Here is a 16,364-nt window from a genome sequence, read left to right on the forward strand (position 1 = left end):
TTCACAGATCGAGTACCTCCGGAAACGAAAGGTCCTCTCCTGATCCACTGAGAACATACTAGAAGCCCCATTATAACACACACACACACAGAAAACATTCTCACAGTGCTCAACATCTTGCTTTCTAATTAGAGATGTACTACTGACTTAGGTATGTTTTAACCATTTTTATCATATTCCCAGTAAAATAGCTAAATGTAATTTTAAAAGTTGTTCATACAAATGCATATCAAATTATCCCCAATTCCACTTCATCTGCAGTATTGTGGGATCCTTTCAAGTTTAAGAAGACAGAGAGAGTCTTGAGGATCGGTGAGCACGTCTCAAGCATCTATAATTATTACGCAAAGTACTTTTTTTCCTCAGCTGTGCACAAAGGTGCCAAAACAGTGCTAAACGTGCATACACTTTGAAAACCTAAATTATACCAGCACTGAAGCCCACAATCCCAAAGGCAGCAAAGTAAGATGCCCCAAGGACATGTTCATAGTGTGCTCATAGTTTGCTTCTCTAAAACGTTGCTCCCCGGTTTGAAATGACTGTTAGCATCTCACCAACACAAACACACTCTCATTTTACACTTAAAGTCAGACAAATCTATAATTTCCATGGTACATATAAAACTATAAAAACATTTTTGTATTATGTATTTTGTATTATAGTTTATTCAATTTTAACAGCAATAGATATGATTCTACTGATGCATTCAGTAAGAAAACATCCATATCTTTATAGAAATCGTAAATTGGTTGAAATTAAGTTGGAAACTGAATTTTTAAAGCTTTAATGAGCGATTAATGCTAAATTTAATATAAATGTAAAAAAATATATAAAAGGTGGAAATGTGCTAACAAAATTTTAAAATCCAATACCAGCAAACACTAACATTTAAGAAAATAAGAATAAATTTTGTGCATCCTCAGTACTAAACATACTACAAGGATTAAACTATTAAGATAAATACTAAATAGTTAACATAAACGTAATCATTGGAGTAATCAATGTTGTATATTATTTTTCGGTTTGTGGAAGCAATTCCCATACGAATGAAGTGGCTGAAACCAAGTTTTTTCACATTGCATTTACAGATTCATCAGAGGAAATGACACTCCGTAGAGATTTATTGGAACTCCACCAATTACCTAAGAGCACTCAGCCTGATCCTCCTTTAAGTTCCCCATCCATTTATATTAAACTGCAGCATTATCTCCCTTTCCTCTTTAATAATGAGGTTTGTTAATGATTCTTCTCTGGGATTATTGGTTTAGCTACAATAGAGAAGAGTCATTCTGATGAAGAATGTTTGTTCGAGAGTATGGTGGTTGGTGGCCTGACATAGTTTAATTCTGTTTCTCAACTCTGGCATTTTAATGCAAACACCTTTCATAATAAAACTCTAATCAGTCATAATTCTTTCAATCATAATGCCGTTTCAAAACCACACAAGTAGCTTAAAATGTCTTGTGCATTTAAAAAAAAAAAAGGTTTTCATTGTGCAGTTTTAATGTGCTGTTTCTTATTTCCAGGGGAGTGATGTACAAGCCAGATCCCTAAATCTGTGCCAGTAAGTCTCAATGCCATTAAATTCAAAATGTCAACATTTCAGCTGTACTGCGGCTATAACGCTGAACATAGCGTCACGTTGCACAGTCCCTCTCATAATGAGCACTATAAATTAAGCGAACTCTTTGCCCTATGCTGCATACCCTCTTTCCTCTTCATCTAGATCTACAAATGGGAAAATTCCAGTTTGCGATCGAGTCCAAGAGCAAAAACTCTTTCTCAGTATGAGAGCCCAGCCCAGTCGCTGTACCAGTCGAAGTCTGTGAGGCCTGCTGCTAGCCTTTTCAACCACTCCACCTACTCCCATGATGCATTACTCAACGGGACTTCCCCTAATGATCAGAAAACGAGGAAAACGAGGAAAAAAAGCCAAAGGATGAGGCGCTGTCTGGCTGTGTGTGTCTGCAAACGGCAGAAACAAGGGAAACAGTGTTGTAGACTCTCTGCTGCAGTAAGATGCTTTTTGTGTTTGTACAGTTAACAAACAGCGTGTAAAAACATGTTAAACTTAGAGTAAAAATCTTGAAATCTACACACTAACTCTATACTAAAATCTGCAATAACTATAATATACTGATAATCACCATAATAATGCAGTTTGTAAAACACATGATGATTAAAATTCATCAAAATCTGCCTTTCCATGAAGCATGGCTAATAAACTAAAACTAAAGACAATCCAATGAACATTGACTAACCAACTTAAAATATTCAGAACAAAATTAATAAGAAACATAACTATTAAAAAATCAAATATAATGAACATATAAATATCTTGTACCTTTATATTAAAGTAAAAAACAAATGTTTTCACAATGATTAAGGTAATTCATACTTTTGCTTCAAGAAAACACAACTGTAGAGTAAAATTCAATATATTACATCACTTGCTCACCAACAGATCCTCTGCAGTGAATGGGTGCCGTCGGTATGAGAGACCAAGTAGCTGATGAAAGCATCACAATAATCCATTAGCAATCGACATGACTCCATTAATTAATGAAAAAGTGTGTGTTTGTAAGAAACAAAATACTGTACCAGTAATCAGTATTACAATATTTTTAAAAAAATCCGTAAAATTTACAGTAAAAAAACAGCAGCTGTGGTTGCCGGAATTCTACCGTAAAATATACGGTAGCAACGTTTTAGGTTTTACGGTTTTAACTTAAATTTTCAGTTAAATACCATAATTTCATTAACTGATATAATGTTAATATACCAACCTTTTGAAGTACTAAAATCTATTTTGTACCTTTGAAATACACTGATAACCACCAAATGCAGGTGGTGATGAGAAAGTCACATGATGAACCAAAGCCCATCACAAGCAGATTTTAAATAATAACATAGAAGGTGCACAGTGTCATTCACACAAACACTAAACACCATCATGGTGAGACTCATTAAACTGAAATACGTAATAAACATTAATTTAACAACATTAGATGTAACATACAACCCTAATAAACATAACTGATAAGAAAAAACTAAGAAGAAACCTAGTTATATCAAAGAAAAAACATCAAATTCAAACAAAATTTGAAATGCAACTCAGGGAATTCTTGGAAAATCAATTTGGTTTTTCCCTGTAAATTTTACATTCTTTTTCACTTCCAAAAGCAGTATTTCACCGTAAAATTGTCTGAAATGTCTATTACAGTTTTTCACTGTATATATTAGGGGAACTTACCGTTAACCATTTAACAGGTTTTTACCGTAGCTTTTTCACAGTTTTTTACTGTTAAAATCACGGCCATTTTTTACAGTGTAGATAAAACAACTTCACTATCCAAGTCTGTGTTTTCACACATGAGTACATGTTTACTGCAAGCTGGCATGTCTGAATTTCCAACATATTGGAGAAAATGTATTCCGCACTGTGAAAATTATAACCAGCAATACCCCATGGCCATGCCAGAAAAAAAAATAAAAATTACATATATATATATATATATATATATATATGTTGATTCAGCCATCACATTAAAAAAATCACACATAATCCTAGATAATAAGTAGGTGAATGGAAAATCACTGGTGCATACCGTTGTAATTGAAGCTGGAATCTGCCGTTACATATATGTCATGCTGAAAATGTGTAAAAACGGTGATCAAGAAGATAAACCCAGTAATTTTCCAACTATGCACAAAATAATCTACTACAAAGTTTCTGATTCTCAGCCATTCTAATAAAACATTGCTAATTAAATGAAAATGTTGCACTCTTCACACATCTGTAAACCAATAAAAAAACTGTTTAAAATGAGGATGCACTGGGTGAGTGATGGGACAGAATAAAAATATACTCATCTGAATTACAGGGCCGCTATGTCTCACGTACATCTGGAGGAGGTTCTTCTGTTTCTCTCTGAAAAAAAGAAGAGAAAATTAGATGTTGCTCTGTATTACAAAAGCAAATGAATAGGTGTGACAAAAGAATTTGTCAAAATTACATGCATGTTGATAACATGGCAGTAACATGACATGTGTAATCCAAACCGTCTGACAGAGCAGTCAGTGGTGCTCAAACACTCAAGGTGAATCATTTCTTTTATTTGTAAGACACATTTCTCCTCTAGATGTTGAAATATATATGTAGAATATTAATAAAATATATATGTAGAAACATTTTGCTAACTTTAGAGAATGAATGTGCATCACAGAGCAAACATGCATTTTCCCACAGCATTCGACATTCACATTCATTACTCATGGTCGTATCTCCATTTCATTTTGGAATTTTGCCCAAGATTAAATCTCTCAGCACCAAGAATAGGGGCATGTCACATAGATGTGAACTGCATGCAATGATTATGGATGTTTTTACAACTTTAATTTTTGGAAAAACATTTGGGAAATAAATAATAAAAGTGATGTCTGCATTTTTCTGTGATAAAAATACTTGCTTACATAATATGCATAGAATGTCCATGACTGAAATATACCCTTTGGAAATGATTTAATGAGAAACCTGCTTCATCACTGATATCTGTGGCTGGGCATGCACTTGCATGATTGAGACTGTACATGAATAAAAATGTTTTGGCTCAGCGCTGACATATTTCCTTCATAAAATAAATATGAACCTCAACTAAAGCACCAGGACTGTCTCTGAATAACAAACAACACCATATATTTCCCTGTTGAGCAAAAGGCATCAGCTGTGAAAACAGACGTCCACCTAAAATGACACGACAATGAGACGCTCGTCTCTAGCATTCCCGCAAACAATACAGCAGACCCCACCTCACACAGCACTTCCACTATATTGACAACATTTACTTTAAAAGACCACCATCTGATTTTTCTATTATCTCTACATACAGAGTAAAATTTGACCAAAAAAATAAATAAAAAATCCAACGTCCTTAAGAATTCAAAATGTATATATATCTTTTGCTGTAGTGTGTCAGTAGGAAATATCAGTTAACATTTCCAAACATTAATTTTGCCATTAATTGTAATAATCCAGTGAGATTTTTGTTTGCACAGGGAGTCAGTGACAACAGCCAGTGCTCCACACTGAGATCTGATCTCTTCATCATCCAGTCTGTCTGGAATGACATGAAGAAGCAGAGCAAACTGAGACAGGCTAAATCCAGAAGAACTGTGGCAACGTCTCCAAGATGCTTCAAGAAACCTACCTGCAAAGCTACAGTACTGTTAAAAGCTTTATAGGCACTTGTGCAAAATGCTGTAAAATGGATGCTGCCAAAAATAATGTCATAAATAGATTTTCTTTATCAATTAACTTATATTAACTAAATTGAATCAACATTTGGTGTGACCATCCTTTGCGTTTAAAGCAGCTTTTGCCCTCGGTGCACTTGCACATAGTTTTTCAGGTAGCTTTGCATGGTAGGTCTCTTGAAGCATCTTGATGTTGCCAGAGTTCTTCTCAATTTAATCTGTCTCAGTTTGTTCTGTTTCTTCATGAGACAAATACATTAATTTAAAATAAAAAATAAATAAAATGCAAATGCAATTTTACAAAAAAACATTACATGCTACACAACATATACATTCATTTAAAAAATGATACCATTTTTACAATTTTACTTCCAAAACAAAGAAAGAAAGAAAGACTTGAAAAGCCACTTGAAGCTCTGTCAGTGAAATTCGTGACATTTGTCTGAGTGGGCTCTTGTCTTTCTCCAGACTTTACACACTGTTGTTTCCACACAGATACCCTGCGGGGGAAGCTGGGATCAGGGGCCTCACTCGTCCTTCTCTCTCTCACTCTCTCAAACACATGTTCAGAACCTACGCCTGCCACACAGAGCCCCAGGGATCCGTGCAGTGGACTCCAGGGGGAAAGAAAGGCTGCATGTGCCCCATAAGGGGCCAAAGGTTTAGAGGCCAGACAGAGAGCTCTGGAGCCTGTCATTGTGGCCCAGACTGTGGGGGTGTGCATTCACATGCAGAGTACCGCAGAGGCCAGCTGTCAATCAGGAGATTCTGACACATCTACAGGGTCTGCATGCATCATGGTTCATAAAGGGTGTCCATTTTCAGTCAGCCTGCTCAGTGATTGATAGCACATATTAAGGAATTAAACCATGAGTATTAATTTTCTTTTAGATTTTATATTACATAAATACATTTAATTATTATTATTATTACTATTATAACAACATTTCAAAATAAATTATTAACTAAATTGTTATACATGTCATTTAAAATGTGCTAATAAACCCACTAAATTACATATATACATATAAAGAGTTCAAATGCAAAAGTGCCATTTGAAATTTTCTTCTAAAATGAGCAATTTTATCGGGCTCCTATATTTATGTTCAGTTATTTCACTGCAGTGGCAGTGAAAAGAACCTATTCATTGGCGTTAAAGTGAAATTGCTGAACCTATGTTAATATTTTACATTTTAAGAGTTTGTTAGTAACACTGTCAGAGTGTTAATAATGTTAACTCTTTCAAAACTGTTAGTTTAACACTTTACCAGTGGTACCCATATACACACTGGATAAGTGTTCATTTTAACTTTGGGGGAGTTAAATTCACAATTTGCAGTGTATATCTATATTCAAAGTTTTAGTATTTGGTAATTTGTGCGTTTTTGTCATTTTTAGTAGCTTTTTAATGTCCATACATTAATGTTTATTTTATTTCAAGCATAAATAAAAGTAAAAATGCTTCTCACAGTATGATTTTAGATTTAGTTTCAGTTTTATTTAACTAAAATAACCCTGATATATGATTTGCATGGACAAGTTTAAGCAGGATGACAACTGTCAGTCAAGTCCAAATGGAAAAAGAGTGATAACAGCAATATAGAGCTCTCTCACACACAAACCACTACCTCAGCTTTGTCAAATAAATGATACCCGTCTCATTTCAATCATCAAAGCTATAGGGTTTAGGGTCTTTCACTCTGTATGTCAATCAACGCCACTCACGGTTGCTTGGACCGCGAAACACTATCCACAGGCGCACACGCATACACAGACACACACACCTCATTGGCTCTGTTCTGCAGCTTCATTGATTTGCCCCCTATTCTTTCTGTTCACAAAAGATTCCTTCAAGTGCCACAGTGACAATGGCCTTAAGATCATCAGAGCGTAATGATTGCTGTCCAATGAGTGCCGCTTCAGGATTAATTGAGCCAGAATTAATTTGGGGAATTTCAGAGTACTCTGAAAGGAGACTGTGGTAAAGAGCGGATAGATTTCAGGTATCCGAGGGCAGAAGTCTTCAAAACACCTTCCGTTTCTAAAGAGCAGTCATGTCAAAATTTTACATTTCTAAAAATCTTTTAAATGAGACATTTACTTGAGAAGCAGAACTGCAGAAGATGTAGATTTAGTCCCATATTTAATTTCTGACAGGACTGAACACAAAGCTGTGAGGGGTAGAAATACAGTGCGTCAATGGATTGTTTAAAGGGATAGTTCACCCAAAAATTAAATTCTGTCATTAATTACTCACCCTCATGTCGTTCCAAACCCATAAGACCTTTATTCATCTTCAGAACACAAATTATTTTCAATGAAATCCGAGAGAAATCATTTTTGAGTGAACTGTCCCTTTAACAACACACCAATTGTTTAGGTTCGGTAGATAAAATTAAGCTTATCTTATTATTCATTTCTTTAATTAGTTTTTTCAAGCATAAATCTAATAAAAAAGAAAAACAGGAAAAAACAATAGCCAACAGGACCAGGAAAAAAACAGAATTGTGGATGTAAATACAGTGCTAAAAACAATTTGCATTATCTTACATAGTTTTTACTACAGTATAAATTAAGACAAAAACACCAGTTAAGAAAAAGATGTCATTAACTGTTGCAGAGTTACTCGCAAACTCTCCCAAAAAAGCATCCTAAACTCAACATTTAGCAACAATCTTCATTAGATGGGGAAGTAGTGGCCTAATAGTGGCCTACCACGACTGAGGTGCCCTTGAGCAAGGCACCGAACCCCCAACTGCTCCCCTGGTGCCAGTGGGTGGGTGTGTGTGTGTGTGTGTGTTACAATACTTGGCCACATGTCACATCACTTTCACTAGATACAACCCGAATTCCAGAAATGTTGGGATGTTTTTTTCAATTTGAATAAAATGAAAACTAAAAGACTTTAGTTCTGGGCATCGAGGTTATGAGTTTCTGGAGTTTTGGTGTTTCATTCTTGCCTGATATAGGTTTCCAGCTGCTGAGAAGTTTTTGGTCGTCTTTGACATATTTTTTCGACTGGAGGGGAGCATATGTTGCTCTAAAACCTTTATATACCTTTCAGCATTCATAGTGCCTTCCAAAACCTGCAAGCTGCCCATTCCGTATGCACTTACGCACCCCCATACCATCAGAGATGCTGGCTTTTGAACTGAACGCTGATGACACGCTGGAAGTTCTCCCTCCTCTTTACCTGGAGGATACGGACACGATATTTCCAACAAGAATGTCAAATTTGGAGTCGTGTGACCATAGAACACTTTTTCACTTTGAAACAGTCCATTTTAAATGAGCCTTGGCCCACAGGACACGACGGCGCTTCTGTACCATGTTCACATATGGCTTCCTTTTTGCATGATAGAGGTTTAGTTGGCATCTGCAGATGGCACGGCGGATTGTGTTTACCAACAGTGGTTTCTAGAAGTATTCCTGGGCCCATTTAGTAATGTCAACAACAGAATCATGCAGGTGAGTGATGCAGTGTCGTCTGAGGGCCTGAAGACCACGGGCATCCAACAAAGGTCTTCGGCCTTGTCCCTTACACAGAGATTTCTCCAGTTCTCTGAATCTTTTGATAATGTTATGCACTGTAGATGATGAGATTTGCAAAGCCTTTGCAATTTGACATTGAAGAAACGTTGTTTTTAAAGTATTTCACAATCTTTTTACGCACTCTTTCACAGATTGGATAGCCTCTGCCCATCTTTATTTCTGAGAGACTTTGCCTCTCTAAGACATCCCTTTTATGTTACAAACCTGATGTCAGTTAACTTAATTAGTTGGTAGATGTTCTCCCAGCTGAATCTTTTCAAAATGTCTTGCTTTTTCAGCCCTGTGTTGCCCCTGTGCTAACTTTTTTGAGACCTGTAGCAGGCATCAAATTTGAAATGAGCTCAATATGTGCATAAAATTAGTTTTCATTTTATTCAAATTTAAAAAAACGTCCCAACATTTCCGGAATTCGGGTTGTATTTTAACTGAAAAGTAGGACAAAAATGCTGATAAAGGAAATGTTTTTGCAGTACAGGCGGTCATTCAGAGCCAGTATGTTTGATGTTCTCTAAAAAGAATTTACCTCAGCTTTCGTGCAACCTTGTTCTCGGTGGTTTGTACACGAGGTAAATGTCACAGGCTGAAACAGGGTTTTATAGGAACGAGGAACAACTCCTGCAGACCTCTTCAGTCTTAATGGCTGTCTCACATGTCACAGTTTCCACCCAGTGTGTTATTAAAAGCAAGTGTGATTACAATGACTAATTCAGCTAATTACTTAATCTTGAATTTAATTGAAAGTAGTCTACAAATGAGGTAGTGTTCATTCGATTAAAATCTAAAGATCCCCCCTAAGCACGTTTTTGCTTAAAAGGAAAATAATTTATGCCCTGCAGTTATGTTTTATAACTCAATATGATGTCAGCCTAATTTTATGATCATAAGCAGCCACATACACACCCAGGCATGGAGCAAAAACATAAAATTTACAAACAGCCACTCAAGTTCTGATGAAATTACTATAAATAAAATTATCAAGGGATGAGGGAAAAGAAATAAAAGAGCGGACAGAATTCCCTGTGGGCAAATCCCTGTCTGGGTTCAACACAGTAAACAAAGTTTGCTCCGTCCATCATTGCATTACAGACAAACAGAGACAGTGATTCAAATTCCCTGTGACTTGCCAGCATGGCCTTTTTCTTTCAATGATTGCCAACAGAGCGACAGATAGACAGGCTCCTTCATGTCACACTTCATACCACCTGCGTGTTGACCTGCTCCAGAGGTTTTACCATGAAGAGCACGTTCTCACACCACACGTGTGCCTTCTGGCTGTCTTCTAGTAGATGGTGGCATGATAAGATTTGACTTCCAACCTAAGCATGATTGAACAAGGCGTTCTTCTGGCTACATTTTCATTCGTGTGAGTGGGTAGATCGGTGGCTCAAATTAAAAGGACAGGTTGGCAGAGAAGTGTATCTGACCTCAGTGTACCTTGTTCCTTTGCCAAAAGAATCATTTTAAAACTACAAACAGTTACACCAAAACTGCTTCACTGTCTACTTCCTATATAGACAGCTGCTTTTTATGGCAGCATCCTAACTGCAGTGGAACATCTTGAGCGATTGATTTGGAACTACTACTGACGCAGGAACTCTGTGCGTCATACAAATAGTGTTTTTAAACTGCATGTTAGCACACGGAAGACAGAATCTCTTACTTATTGTACACTATATTAAGCTACACTTTTCAGTATTGAATGAATTACAAGAATATTTAAACTTTTTTCAAATTTTACCGTCTTGAATGCATACATTTACAGAGCTCATTCAGAGACATACGGTTAGGAGGTGGACGGACCCCTTGTATAGGAATGAATGGGATAAATCAAAGCATGAAATATTACAGCAGGAAAAGGAAAGGAAAGGAAAGGAAAGGAAAGGAAAGGAAAGGAAAGGAAAGGAAAGGAAAGGAAAGGAAAGGAAAGGAAAGGAAAGGAAAGGAAAGGAAAGGAAAGGAAATTCAGATAATACCCGAATGCACATTCATTTTATGCTTGCTTTGAGCTAAAGAGCATAATTTGTAACTATTAGATTTCATTCCTGATATAAATTATTTAAGCCTGACAAACAGTTTTAGAAATTTCACTCTTTCCCATTTCAAGTAGATAAGAGCTGTCAAAAAGATTAGTAGATGACTAGGGGGCATTACAAAGATTGCCACTGAGTGAACTGACTTGGCTTAATATCTTAAAAATAAAACAAAGAAAGAAGACTGAGATTTTTCCCATGTCACTAATGTTAATTACGATCTGCCAACTTTGATGCATAATTAACAATGTTTATTGCTTTACAAAGTGTGTAGTGTTTTATGTTGAAATTAAATTATGCATGGAGAGTTCACAAAGCTTTTTTTTTTTTAACAAAGTGTATTCTAGCTTTTTATTTGTTGCTGTACAGTACAACATAATTAAGACCTCATGTCTCTTGTCATCTCATCTTTGACAAACATCGCAGAGCTATTTAAGATCTGGGCTGTTAGGAATTTTTATCTGCATGCCACGCTTTTCTACTTCAGTCTAGCACTTTACTCCTAATTAGTCTGAGAACATGCTTTTCAGATGACGTAGATCTCAAAACACATGTTTTCACATCAACATTCCAACAGCTTCATTAGCACACATTTCACCTTCTGTACTTTTCACATCATTCTGTTGTTTCTTTTTGCTCTAATCTCTCCCACTTACGCACACACAGCACTTTAATAGAGTCTACTACACGGCATCAAGTTTCAGCTGTTCTCTGACTGCAATGCTTTTGTTTTTTAACCAGCATCCCAGTTCAGCCTTGTTTTAAGACAAATCGTAGGAGGAAAATAAAATGGCCAAAATTCATCAAAAAGTTTTGATCACAATCTCAAACATCTAACACACCTTCAAAGTATATTTCACCATGTCTCTGCTTTCTCTTTGGAGCTTAAGAGGCTTTACTAATACAGTATTTGGGAAGTGTATCATTTTTTGTTAAACAAAACAGCTGAGAGTCAATTGCATAAGCCACTATGTCCCATAAAAATATAACCAAAAAAGGACAATGTATGAAGAGTATATATATATATATATTACTTGAAAAATATCATGCTATGATTTCAAAACAATATTAATATGCTGGGAGATTTGAAAACTGATACTTCTGAACATTAGCATCGCACACATCCAGAGGTACGTATTTTTATGAGACCAGGTTGGTTAAGTCAGTTAACTTTAGAAATACTTATTGCATTATGAAGCCTGTTCAAAAATGGGGGAAAGGCATTTTTCACATTTTCCCACCAAGTTTGTATCCAATATAGCCTAGGTATGGGAATCTCAATGCAGCCCCATTTGCAAATAGTTGAATTTTATTCCCTTTCAATGATTGAAAACCAAATGTGGTCACTTTGCATGCACCAAATACTTATTGTATTTAGAGAAATGTCAGAATAAATACAAGATTGCATTGCTTTTATGATACTTTTTATGATAGTTAAACATTTTAGCTTGGGAATTTTCTCAAAGGTTGATTTGACACATAATTAATTATTAACATTAATAATAGTATAAAATGCAGGAAAAAAAGCCCCCAAATGAAGATTTGAGCATTACAAGTTTTTTCACTGGACATGTGCAGTGGTGCATATCCAGTGATAGGCTCATGTAATTTACACCTAACAAAACACCTTTTTAACCATCAATCTATCATGAAGGCAGGAAGAACAGGCTCAGCGATCAGCATTAAACATTCGTTGATACACTTCATTGAAGTGTGCACTTCCTGAAACCCAGAGAGATGCCACCAAGATTCAGTAGTCATTCCCTATTGGATTCTGTTTCTCCAAACAGTTCACAGGGCATGTATATACAGTCACCTAACAGCAACTTAATAAATTGGTGTGGTTAACAATAAAAATATGAACTCTACATTCTCCATCTTTGGGGACAATAAGATAAACACCTGGCTGTAAGTTGCAAATCGTTATTATTTTAGTATTAGGCCAGGCTGCTGGATGTTTCTACAGCTGACTTTACTGGTACACTTGGTTCTCTTAAATTACAGTGGGATTTTGCCATTTGTAAAGTTAAGAAAACAGTATCAATCTGATTTTACCCTCCTCCAGTGCTTCATACATTCCACAAAATGCATGAAAAAATCAAAGGAGGAAAGAACCCCTCACACATAAAAACATACATCATCTTACAATGCTGCCTGGACCACTTGAAGTTATTGCTTTATGTGTTCATATGAGCCGTGTGGATTGAAAAGGATTTTGTTTACTTTGAAACTAAATGGAATGTCTATGTTAGATTTATTAATACTGACAAGACCATTTGGAAACAATCATCAGAAGTGTCATGGAAAAACCGCTACGTCATGAGCTGCTAGAGGCTCCTTCACTCTGCCAGCATCAATATTTTTACCCAGCTTCAACATGTCTGATACAAGCTGTAAAATAAAATAAAAATCCAAGTTGTTAGATAAACTCTATTATAATGGTTGCTTAAACTATCTAATGCAGAAGGGTTGAGATTTTCATTAGCAATTTCCAACAGAGTAAACAAGGAGAAATTCATAATTTAACCACATGTGGTGCACCTAAACCCACACAGTAAAATATTTCAGGTTGTCTCAATGCAGTATTTTAGTAACTGGGTGTTGATGTAAAGTATGACCAGATTGTGGGTTTTTCTTTTCCGTAATATTCCGCAATAAAACAAAATGTACTTTTTTGGTCACAGGCGAGAAATTCTTAAGCAGAATCCAAATTCGCCAAAAGAAGCACTAATCACCTTAACAATGACTCTGAATAAACCACAACTCTTTACAACGAAACTCTCTACAAAAAGTCAAAAGCAGTAAACACAGCTACAACATCTGTTAATTCTAAATAGCAATTATTTGCACACTCTAAAATTATTCACTCGCAAGGGCTTATGGGTATTTCCCCTACCACAAAACTCACTAGCAGATGCAGCAATATGAAGTTCATAGCACTTAAGCCTTAATAGCTTTTCAACAGCGAACTTAGAGTTTCCAGATCACAGACGTTTCCACAGAAAATAGAGACAATCCTGTGTCATTTGCAAAAATACTCAACAATTAAGGACCAAAAGTAAATGTTCATTTTCATCAATATTTTCCATATTTAATTAGAAAATCTTACTTAAAGTAGCAAACCATAATGATTTGTGATTTGAGGAGCTGGATTTTTGGACAGATGATGTTTGCTGGAAAATATAAAATAAATACATTTTTGGAGTACACTGGTGTAAAGATGACCTCAAAACTAATATTTATATTGCCTAGTGATAGTGATGGCTGGATTTTGGGGTTGGTGGTAATAAATCAATTGTTTGTGTGTGTTTATTTTATTATATAACTTTTTATATAAAATCTTAATTGTGCCCTCTTAAATCAAAGAACAGCATAAGTTGGTAACACTTTAGAATAGGGAACACTTATTAACAATTAACTACAACTTTTCCCTCAATAAATTCCTAATTTGCTGCTTATTAATAGTTAGTAAGGTAGTTGTTACGTTTAGGTATTGTGTAGGATTAGGGATGTAGAATAAGGTCGTGTAGAATAAGGCCTTAAAATGTGCTTAATTACTACTAATAAATGGCTAATATTCTATTAATATGCATGCTAATTAGAAACTAGTTAAGAGACCTTAAAATAAAGTGTTACCCATAAGTTTACTTCTGCAGCAATGATAAACATTTATCTTTTATATATTGTAACACTCTTCTGCAGTGCTGAGAATGTGTCTATAAAGAGTCCATGAAGAAGATTCTTAAACTGACATAATTTCGTAAATACATAATAACTTTGATGGCCAGATAAATGTATGATTTATAATGTGCACTTTTACTGTAGACATCTTCATAAGGATTGTTTATAATCTCAATTGGAAACAAGTATTTCAAGAGGCTCTACCTGTTTAATAATGTGCTGAAGAAGGGCTTTAGAACAAATATGACCTCTGCTTTATAAATTTAGCATGAACAAGACATTAAAGCATCTGTTTCTGCACTCTTTATCAGTTATGAGTTTACAGGCCACCAGGCTGCATTTCTTCACACTACTCAGGAGAAAGAGAAGGCAAGTTTGTTTGACAGTTCTCATGCCTCCCACCGCTAGCTGCTAAATGGGGCAGACGGCCGGGTGAGCAGCAAACTGGGTTAGTATCAACTAAGACTCTCACTACATCCTCAGAAAAATCTGTAACTTCCTCCCAGCTTTAAAGCAAAGAGCAGAGCATTCAAACAGTTACTGCTGACAGTTTAACAACATGTTTTCAAGTTAATTAGCTACACATCTCTCATAGCAAGCAGTGCCATTACTGTGTAAATATACTTGGGGGAAAGAACACAAATGCCACTGAGCCAACATTACACAGGCACAACAACCTCACAGGCCCAGTGAAAGTAAAAGGTTTTGCTTTCAGCAACCTGCACCAGCAACAAGATGTTATTCAATCCAGCTTTGATTTGTTTATGCACACAGACACAATTTTGCTGTCTGAGACAAATTTCGGAGGATGTCATAGGGAGAGTCAGCAAAACTTGGATCACTTGGATGACATGATCATAGCCTTTAAATAATTTTTTTTTTTCAATCGAATCTTAAAAAGCTATTTTAACTAACTAATCTTAAAAAGCAGAATGAAATAGTAAAAGTGTAATTATTATCTATTACAATTACAATATATTATTTTATTATATCGACTAAATAAAATATATAATTATAGGATAGCATCTTAATGGGATCAGTCACATTGTGCAATCCACCAACAAGCAACAATCAGAAAGTATACAGGAAAATAAATAAATAAACTAATAATAAATAAAAATATATAGTGTGCATTAGAACTATAAAAAAAAAAAACTAAGAAGTAAAGTACAAATATTTAAAATATTTAAAATATATTTAAAATAAAATAATTATATGTATTTAAAATTAAATAATTATAAGTACATGGTTGAACTAAAGTCAATCTGACAAGCAACAATAGTGAAGTACAGGGGAAAAATTAATAAACAACTAAATAAACAAATAAAAGCATTTTAAAAATGCATAGTGTACATTAGAAGTATAAAAAACAAAGATGTAAAGTGCAAATATTAATTAAATATTACATTTTATATTTACAATAAAATAATTTATGCATTTAAAATTAAATAATTATAATAAGTATATGGTTGCGTAACTATAAAGTCAATCTGACAAGCAGCAACAGTGAAGTACAGGGAAACAAATATTAAACGAATAAATGAATGAATGTGCATAGTGTGCACTACAACAATATTTGTGTGGTTGAGTAACCAAAGTCCATCAGACAGGCAATAAATGTTAAATTACAGGAAAATGTAAAACAATACAAAAATAAATAAATGCCATTTTTAAATGCATTCTGTGCATTAGAAAAATCTTTGTATGAACAAGTGAATGAATGAATGAATGAATGAGGCATTTATATAGCGCTTTATTGTGTATTGCAATACACCCAAAGCGCTTTACAATCATGTGGGGGGGGTCTCTCCTCAACCACCACCAGTGTGCAGCATCCACTTGGTAACC

The sequence above is a fragment of the Onychostoma macrolepis genome, chromosome 13 (genome assembly GCF_012432095.1).
Source record: "Onychostoma macrolepis isolate SWU-2019 chromosome 13, ASM1243209v1, whole genome shotgun sequence".
Classification (NCBI taxonomy): Eukaryota; Metazoa; Chordata; class Actinopteri; order Cypriniformes; family Cyprinidae; genus Onychostoma; species Onychostoma macrolepis.